This window comes from Liolophura sinensis, chromosome 3 (genome assembly GCF_032854445.1).
Source record: "Liolophura sinensis isolate JHLJ2023 chromosome 3, CUHK_Ljap_v2, whole genome shotgun sequence".
In the NCBI taxonomy this organism is placed as follows: domain Eukaryota; kingdom Metazoa; phylum Mollusca; class Polyplacophora; order Chitonida; family Chitonidae; genus Liolophura; species Liolophura sinensis.
In genome coordinates, this window is record NC_088297.1 from 18,360,364 (window position 1) to 18,371,173 (window position 10,810).

The window sequence follows — 10,810 nt, forward strand, 5'->3', positions numbered from 1 at the left end:
TTAAACATATACACAGCACACTTCGTCAGGAAACCAGAGAAAACTACAGGTGCTAGTTGTTCAAAAGTGTATTAAAAGTTCATCCAGGCATAAATCTTAATACCAGTTTAGTGTTAATACAAAATCAACCATAAAGCATAAAGTTAACGTTGGCTCTACTGATAATGCGCTTCTGAACAACTTGATTCTGACGGTATAATACAGTGACGACAGCATTCGAACTTGTGACGTTATTAGTAATGGACTTCGGAGAGAAACGATTTTGAATATTATGGCAGACCAGTGACGACTAATAAATTGCATTTAAACATCATTGCAATTGTCATTACCTAATTCTGCTTCAGCGTATAAGTTGCTACAGTTTAAGCATTTACATGAACAGTTAGAATAAAAGCCTTAACTAAGGTAAATTAACAAGAGACCGGATTTCATCGATTACCTGTGACATTTATCAGATATCAGACAGCCGTTGTTGCTTTGCTGTTACTCTCCCTGCATTCTGGGTGCCTTCTGTATTTGAGGGTTCAGTGAGCCTTCCATTCCACCCTGAGCCCCCCCCCCCCCCAAACTCACCACACTCATCACAAATCTCAGTCCCCCGTCATCCATCATCCGCCGCCATTCAGCTTACTACGATAAAAGACCTGCTGAACTTCGCCCGGACAGGTGGAAAATGATCCTACAGTTGACTGACTTGAAGTGTTTTATCAACAAATATCATATTACGATAATAAGACACAATGCGGCTGAGTGTGTTGAGTGAGGACAAAGGAGAGCCCATAACCACACTTCTGCCACCCCGAAAAACTTATGCAGGTAGATCCCTTATTTCTATTTCAACTTTATGTAAATATTGTTTGCATATCATTGAACAATATGTACAGCTACCCAACATTGTATTGATAAAACAAAATGAAAACAAAGTATGGCGTCAGTAACACGTACTGTGCAAAACAAGTCGTGTTCACTTTTCGTAGGTGTTTTGCGACAGTTATGTTCAGTTTTATGTTAATATGTGTAGATTTATTGATCAGTGTCTAATATCAGTGACAGTGTGATAGACGTACAGCATATAGAGTAAAACCAGAACAGTGACGGCAGTGTGACAGACGTACAGCATAGAGAGTAAAGCCAGAGCAGCGACGACAGTGTGGTAGACGTACAGCATAGACAGTAAAGCCAGAGCAGCGACGACAGTGTGATAGACGTACAGCATATAGAGTAAAACCAGAGCAGGGACGACAGTGTGACAGACGTACAGCATAGAGAGTAAAGCCAGAGCAGCGACGACAGTGTGATAGACGTACAGCATATAGAGTAAAACCAGAGGAGCGACGACAGTGTGAGAGTCGTACAGCATAGAGTAAAGCCAGAAGAGTGACGACAGTGTGATAGACACCGCAAGGGATCTTATCTTACCCGTGTAATCTATGCCCTGTCACGAACATCAACTGTCGCTGATGTGTGGGGACCTCCGTGACTTAGTTGGTTAGCGCGCTAGCGCAGCGTAATGACCCAGGAGTCACTCACCAATGCGGTCGCTGTGAGTTCAACTCCAGCTCATGCTGGCTTCCCTCTCCGGCCGTGGGAAGGTCTGCCGACAACCTGCGGATGGTCGTGGGGTTTCCCCCGGGCTCTGCCCGGTTTCCACCCATCATAATGCTGGCCGCCGTATAAGTGAAATATTCTTAAGTACGGCGCAAAAACACTAATCAAATAAAAAAATCGCTGATGTGTGTATGGTAGAGTGATATATCACTCGTCTTCTTTTGGTCTTAACTGTAAGGAATTCTATATCCTGAAAAACATGATGACTTAAGCGTGAATTTTCAAAACAACTTATGTGGTAAAATCAAACTTTTCTATTCAATGACTGGCAGTTTTACAGGTATTAACAGTTTCTATTGGGGCAAAAAATTCCGTCCTAAATGCGTACTTGATAAACTTTCTTAGCTCTTAAGAAGTAAATGCGGAAGTTGTGGCGTTTACTATATCCCCATGTATGTATGTTGTATATTATGAACTGGAAACAGCGCTCACTCAACGCCTTGTCAACGTGCTCAGGCATACAAGACTCTTTGAGTGATACTTAACCTCGCACATCAACTTTTCAGTCTTTTCCATTTACACAACCATCAATTACATATATGTTCAGTGTTGAGCGCCTAAATTCCAAATAAATTCTAAATTCACTGAAATTATTGAGATTTATAACCCTATTCTTTGTTAATCCTAAATTACTCCGTGGTATTCTGTAAGCATGCAATATTTCCTTCCACCATAATGCTGGCCGCCGCCGTCGTATAAGTTACGTTGGCTAATGGTCTATACAACGATGCAATAATTTGTTCACTGATATTACAGGGCACTTCATATACATTGTTTCGTTGGCCATTCGTGGTGTGCCTTGATTGGACTAGATCACTGAGCTTCTTTGAGTTTGAATGGAGAATCGCAACAATCAGAAGAGAGTACAGTGCAGTGTACATGCAGTGAAAATGAGTTGTTGCACGAAGTGCCTGAACGAGACTAATTAGGGAAATTATCACCCTACTGAAATTGAACTTAATCATGTACAAATCTAGATTATAAGGAAGATGTGTGCTAAGTTTCACGTAAATAATTTCAGAACTTTGGGAAGAGCTATATGGAAAAAAAATCTGAATACGTAGAAAAGCACTACTACACAAAGTCCTAAATAGGGGTAATAATGAAAATAATTAGACAGGGAGAAACCATTATCGTTGAGGGGGTATAAACGATCAAGCGCTAAACGATGGTGTATTGTGACCGCTTGTAACCTCAGTCTAATGTCAGCTGAGGCCTATTTGGCTTCCTCCATACAAGATGACGCCCGTGTTTGTACAACGTATGTGGAAACAGTTCACACAGTGAATTTGGGCACTGCGGTGTATTCCATGCTTAAACCTGACCCACACTGAAAAATATATTTTACTTGTACAACGGCGGCCTGGGAGAAAACAGACAGTGCCTAGAGGAAAACCACGGCCATTCGCAAATTGTTGCATGCCAGTCCTTCAGAGACACGGCCGCAGAGTTGGGCAGCATGAGCTGGGCTTGAGCTCATAACGACCGCATTGGTGAGACTCTCCTGGGTTATTGTGCCGCGCTTGCACTCTAACCACCTTGACCCCGAGTGTCTTCTGTATATACCGCTTAATGGGCAGGCCCCAAGCGTGGATACGGGATGAACAAATTACCCGAATCATGGTCTATCAGCATAGGGCTGGGATAAGCTAATAACTTATAATTATAGTCTATATGTGGAGCTGAACAATTATAAAGTGTTGAAATCTGCTGTGACGCATGCAGTAATTACACAAATGTGATTGGCCAATGATATCACGTGATCCTTCTCGCATCGTCTGCGTTCGCTCGCAGTAGACATAGAACTGAATGTCTCGGTTTAACAGTGCGTATTCGCGTAACACGGATTATAGTAGAGCAACAAAAGCCACGTGACTGAAGTCTTCCACACGACAAACGTCATTCGTTCTCTGTTATGTATAACAGACATGCACCCGCATAGGCTCTGGAAATTTGCATTTCCTGCAGCCTAGGACGTAGAATAAACGTATTTCAGCGTTTCCTAACGTCACATATCTGAACAAAAAGTATTTTAACAAATCTCTAAGAAAAACTCAAACAAATCCTGAGAAAAATGCAAATATACACAACATATATACACCCATGAGTAATTGCAATTGAACTATAACTAAGTCCTAAGGAAAAGGATTGTAAAGCGTTATTTATTTTATTGCAGTTTCAATTTCTGATATATACTGATTATCGAACAGAACACTCATGTGTTCATCTAGGCCACCTCATTTGAACTTGGGAATATCACTAAGCTAAGTACATGATATTGGGAAAAAAAGTAATAAATTGATATGACATTGACATTTGCCAGGAAAGAGGCTATTTTGTGTCTTAGGCTGGGTCGTTTGGTAAACGTTTTGGCTTGCACAGCCTAGTAAATGAGGCCAAGAGTGACGCAAACATAAACATTTAGACGAAAGGTTATCTATGGTCAACATTTCAAGGACTTTTGAACCACTATGAGGTTTTAAAAAGCAGTAATAAATTATATCAATGTCAATGTGACAAGTGTTTCTTGTCTGCACCGTTATTACGCCATGGGTTCTAAACGGTTAATATCTTGGGCATAATCTGTGACTCGTCCTATATGTTGATAATAAGTTAACATGTTTTGACCGGTAATCTGGATATTGTCGAAAATACAGCGCTCAAAATATCACTGATGAAGTGTCCTAGGTACAGAGCGGCGAGAAATAATAATTCAAATGCGGACCAAATGTTAGTATTGGACGCAGTTAAAAAATACATAGTTATAGTTTTAAAGTTAAACAAGAAAATATTACACCTATTAAAACAATTGTAAGATAATCCTTACGACGGCTAAGACGAAAACGCCCTTCTGGAATTTCTAAAAAAATCTTGAGAAATACAAGCGTAAAATTCGTCTCATCAGAACTCCATCAAAAATATGTTACCAGGTGAAAAGTAGCATACAACATCAATTTTATCTGCAAATATATAATTACAAAATACTTGCACAAGAGTTAAACATGGGATACGCACTCAAATATGGATACTCAAAATGCAAAAGAACTATATCAGGGCAGATTTATAACTGCATTCATAAAGTACATAACCAAAGAACATTGGTAACAAACAAGACAAAATCTGTACTAACAGTCTTTTGCAAAAGAAAGATGTTCAGTTATCGGAGCAAAGTCAAATGTATAATGCAAGTGGATACTCAAACATTGTAAGACATTGACAGAAGAACTAGATTTGAGACGTGCAACATCTATCCACTTATTTATCAACCCACACCACAATCCAACTATAGATTACGTACTGTGAGTCACTGTCACAACATTCAATATTAGCTGATGTACTTTCAGTCACCGTCACAACATCCAGCCTTAGCTTATGTACGTGAGTCACTATTACATCATCCAACATTGGTTTATGTACTGTGAGTCACTGTCACAACATTCAAGAATAGCTTATGTTGTGTGAGTCACTGTCACAGCATCCAACATTGTGAGTCACTGATAAAACATCCAACAATAGCTTATGTCCTGTGTCACTGTCAGAACATCCTACATTAACTTCTGTATTGTTAGTCGCTGTCACAATATCTAACAATAGTTTATGTTCTGTGAGTCACTGTCACAACATCCAACATTAATTTTGTACTGTGAGTCACTGTCACAACATCCAATATGAGCTTATGTACTGTGAGTCACTGTCACAACATCTAACCATAGCTTATGTTCTGCGAGTCACTGTCACAACATCCAACAATACCTTTTGTACTGTAAGTCACTGTCACAACATCCAACAATAGCTTATGTTCTGTGAGTCACTATCACGACACCTAACATGAGCTTATATTCTGTAAGTCACTGTGACAACATTCAACAATAGCTTATGTACTGTGAGTCACTGTCACAACATCCAGCCTTAGCTTATGTACGTGAGACACTGTCACAACATCCAACATGAGCTTATGTACTGTAAGTCAGTGTTACAACATCCAACGTTAGCATATGTTCTGTAAGTCACTATCACAACATCGAAAAATAGCTTATGCTCTATGAGTCACTGTCACAACATCCAACATTAACTTCTGTACTGTGGGACACTGTCACAACATCCAACATGAGTTTGTGTAAAGTGAGTTACTGTTACAACATCCAACATTAGTATGTTCTGTGAGTCGCTGTCACAACATCTAACAATAGCTTACGTTCTGTGTGTCACTGTCACAATATCCAACAATACTTTTTGTACTGTAAGTCACTGTCACAACATCCAACAATAGCTTATGTTCTGTGAGTCACTATCACAACACCTAACATGAGCTTATATTCTGTAAGTCACTGTGACAACATCCAACAATAGCTTATGTACTGTGAGTCACTGTCACAACATCCAGCCTTAGCTTATGTACGTGAGACACTGTCACAACATCCAACATGAGCTTATGTACTGTAAGTCAGTGTTACAACATCCAACATTAGCATATGTTCTGTAAGTCAATTTCACAACATCGAACAATAGCTTATGCTCTATGAGTCACTGTCCCAACATCCAACATTAACTTCTGTACTGTGAGACACTGTCACAACATCCAACATGAGTTTGTGTAAAGTGAGTTACTGTTACAACATCCAACATTAGAGTATGTTCTGTGAGTCGCTGTCACAACATCTAACAATAGCTTACGTTCTGTGTGTCACTGTCACAACATCTAACAATAGCTTATGTTCTGTGTGTCACTGTCACAACATCTAACAATAGCTTATGTTCTGTGAGTCACTGTCACAACATCCAACAATAGCTTATGTCCTGTGTCACTGTCACAACATCCAACATTAGTTTTTGTACTGTGAGTCACTGTCACAGCATCCAACATTAGCTTATGTACTGTGAGTCACTATCATAACATCTAACAATAGCCTATGTTCTGTGAGTCATTGTCACAACATCCAACAGGACCTTATGTTCTGTGAGTCATTGTCACAACATCTAACAATAGCTTATGTACTGTGAGTCACTGTCACAACATCTAACAATAGCTTATGTACTGTAAGACACTGTCACAACATCCAACATTAGCTTATGCTCTGTGTGCCACTGTGACAACATCTAACAATAGCTTATGTTCTGTCAGTCACTGTCACAACATCCAACATTAACTTCTGTACTATGAGTTACTGTAACAACATCCAACAAGAGCTTATATTCTGTGAGTCACTGTCACAACATCCAACATGAGCCTATGTACTCTAAGACACTGTTACAACATCCAGCTTTATCTTATGCTCTGTCTGTCACTGTGACAGCATCTAACAATAGCTTATGTTCTGTGAGTCACTATCACAACATCCAACATTAACTTCTGTACTGTGAGTCACTGTCACAACATCCAACATGACCTTGTATTCTGTGAGTCACTGTCACAACATCCAACATTAGCTTATGTGCTGTGAGTCACTGTCACAACATCTAACAATAGCTTATGTACTGTGAGTCACTGTCACAACATCCAACATTAGCTTATGTACTGTGATTCACTGTCACAACATCTAACTATAGTTTATGTTCTGTGAGTCACTGTCACAACATCCAATATGAGGTTATGTTCTGTGAGTCACTGTCACAACATCTAACAATAGCTTATGCTCTGCGGGTCACCGTCACAACATCCAACATTAACTTCTGTACTGTGAGTCACTGTTACAACATCCAACATGAGCTTATGCTCTGTGAGTCACTGTGACAACATCCAACAATAGCTTATGTTCTGTGGGTCACTGTCTTAGCATCCAGCATTAAATTCTGTACTGCGAGTCACTGACATCCAACATGAGCTTATGTTCTGTGAGTGACTGTCACAACATCCAACAATACCTTATGTAACTATTACTATAAATATAAACATATGCACTATTCCCAGACCAGCGACGTCTAATTTTTTTGTCAGATAACATCACTTCACTCTTTCTTATGTAATTCTGCTTAAGGCAGTGTGCTAGTGGTGTGTAAAATGCTACTATGTATGCATTTCCATGAACAGTCAGAACAAAACTCTGACTGAGGTAAATTGACAAGAGGCCGGAATTCACTGGTTACGTGTGATCATTTAGCAGCTATTACACTATTGTCTCTGTTCTGGTTTTTGCTCTTTTGCTGTGAGGAATCGTCACAACATTGAAAAAGTAACAAATATAGTGAGGTCAAAACCCACGTAGGAGTACGAATTGGCGTAAGAGTAGCATTAGGAGTGCAAAGAACCATAAACCAGTTGGAGAACGTTTCAATCTCCTCAGCCACACTGTAGTTGATTTTTGTGTTGCCGCGCTCCAAAAGTATGAAGTAGAATAAAAGTCATTGTGCGGTAAGGTAGGGAATCAGAGGGGTACGACAAGAAGCTATAAATTTCAAATTCTTACCACAGTTCTGTAAATTTCCGAATGAATGCGTCCATGAAAATTATATGGTTGCGTAGTAATAACCTACCACAACTGTATTTACACGAACAATGAGAACGAAACACTGGCAGAGGTAAATGGACAAGCGGCAGTATTTTACCGGTTACGTGTGACCATTTGCCAGTTATCACACTATCGTCGCTGCTGTGGTTTTTCTCTCTATGCTGTACATCTTAATTATATTTAATTTACAGTAAGAAGATATAATTAAACCAGAAAATATCTTTACTGAAACTTTGATGTATGTAAAACACTGACGTACGTCACTATGGCACAACACGTTGGTCATTAGATCTGTATCGAAACCCCCTTTAAAAGTAATCTGTCCTATCGTTCACTTAAAGTAGCTGGCCCTCGGGAATGGAACAAACTCCCTTCATACTTACGCAATATTCAGTCAATTTCCTTATTCAAATCTAAACTGAAGTCGTATATGCTGCAGCACTTATTCTCTGTTTAGTCTAACACACAATAATATACTTGTTAGTCGTTACTTTAAGCACCTGTATATATTATTTATTTATTTACTTTATTCACAGGAACAGATAATCAGATGTTTATAATCACCACAGTTCACATGCCTGTATTATATACAAATTGTATGTTAATGGGATAGAGCAAGCTCCATCGAGCTTTATTCCCGCCAGTATGTTTCTGTATGTTTATATGAATCTTATGTTTTGTATATTATATTGGTGAATAAACAAACAAACAAACAAACAAACAAGTATTTCTACGCGCTGTCAAAGTTTCATTTTGGTTAACATTTGCCTCTCAGTCACCCATCATAGTTCATTTAATTAACTGTATCGGTATGGAGGACAGGTAGTAGCTCGAGGAAGCGTTTTAATCTTTGTGTTGTTGTTTTCTTTTTGCTTTTTCAAATCTGTGCGTCGAAAAAGACATTCCTACACCAACCGTCAACCAGTAAGGACGTTCCAGGTCAATAATCGTAAGGTCAATTCTCAAAAACGACGAATAACACAAATCACCAAAGAATTAAGACAGTATATAAAGTACGTAAATAGGACGGAATCCTGTAAAGAGAAGCTGTCAACAGTTATCAGTGATTTTGGAAAGGCCCCTGTTATGCTCTATTCGACTGAGTGAAATCAATATTCAAATCACGTACCATGCTACAATATCAGTTGTTGATAACAAAATATGTGTCGCAGTTGTGCATTGATTCTAACTCTTAATATATCCTACGTGGTGATCAAATTCAACACCGTGAACCCCTAACCAATGGTAAAGCGGAATTAGTCACAATCGGGAAGCACACTATGGTATAAGTAACGATATCGGCCTTCGTGCATTTAATAAATGTTACTATAAATTAGAAAGGCTAATTGTTCAAGAATGGTACACTGCAACTATGGTGAAATGATATTTGAATCCAGCTTTGGAGCACATGTGGTCGTCTATCATTAACATTATCATGTTATGCCTTGTGGAATTATAGGAGGCTGAAAGTTAAATTTGTTAAGTATTTATTTAACTGACTTTTACATCTGTGCTGTCCTCTTGAGGTGCCCAGTTACTTGCACTGGGGCCGATTGCCTGCCTTACCACACCAGAGGTCCGTTTCACAAAGCGCGCTTAGCGTTAAGTGCGCGTATCTCCATGGTGACCAGTATTGTGAGTTTTATGTTGTTATGGTGTTACGGGAACGTAGGATTACGTGCAGTTTTGTGAGCTTTACCTAATATTATCCCTACAATTTAAGGAAAATCGACTTTTGTAGGTCAACATTCACCTGCTCTATTCATTTGTACAAAATGAAGAGTTCTCATGGTAGCTAACCACTTCCTGTTCTATGCAGTATCGCTTGTACCTGTTTCTACTTTAGTCTCGAAAGTACTGCCGTCAGTGTTTATTTTTCTTGCACCTTCTAACTAATCATCACAATATTCAAGAAAGACATGTACATAAGTAATCGTCACATCATCCAGCAATAATGTGTATATTTTGAGTAATCCCCATATTACCCAACAATTACGTGTATATTTCAAGTAATATCAATACTAAGATGTACAGTGTGATCCATTGCAATGACTTATTGTGTGTTTTAATCTCTTATTGTTGTCTGCAGTTAATTTTATGGGTGGAAAGATCTTGGAGGGAACCACCGGCCTTTGGTGAATATCCAGTATCTTACAATATGATGTACGTTGCCTTACGCCCTTACCCCTATCCGTAGAAATGCCAATCACAAAATACACCAGGAGTTATGATCACTACTTTGGATGGTCACACAGATGGACTGTGATTATCATAAAGTACCTTAATAACTTACCTTATTTTCCGAGTTCACGCATACACCTCGCGCGAAAGGTCGTATACGCACCAGCTACACGCCTGTTAAATCACGCCTGAGGTTGACATAAAGATATGCACACAGATACGTCATCATGGTGTTTAAAACAGCGGGGTACAATTGGTGATACACTCTGACCCAATTACAACGTGAAAAGCGCTATGAGCCCTAATAGCTGTGAGTTAGTATTATAGATTAAAGCAAACTCTGTTCTTCCTTGTCCAGATTCTCTGTCACTCTGCTTCATGATTGTGTATACTTCAACTTCAACGGGGTCAGGGGCGCCAAATTTATCGTGTTGAATTCGATCACCACATTGGCTATATGAACAGTTGCAATCAAAGCGCAACTGAGAAACTTTCATTGCAACTGTTCATATACCCAACGAGGCAATCTAATTCATCACGATAAATATTCGACGACTAGCCACGGATTAAGCGGA

The 10,810-nt window shown here is 39.2% G+C and overlaps 1 long non-coding RNA gene across 1 annotated transcript in view; it reads right to left on the bottom strand.

Moving 5' to 3' along the window:
* The window catches only part of LOC135464231 (uncharacterized), a 34,352-nt gene extending 23,912 nt beyond the window's left edge, over positions 1–10,440 (bottom strand). Inside the window, exon 1 of the long non-coding RNA XR_010443645.1 lies at positions 10,348–10,440. This is a non-coding gene — a long non-coding RNA (uncharacterized LOC135464231). The remainder of the gene's footprint in view (positions 1–10,347) is intronic.
* Between the last annotated feature and the right edge of the window lie 370 nt (positions 10,441–10,810).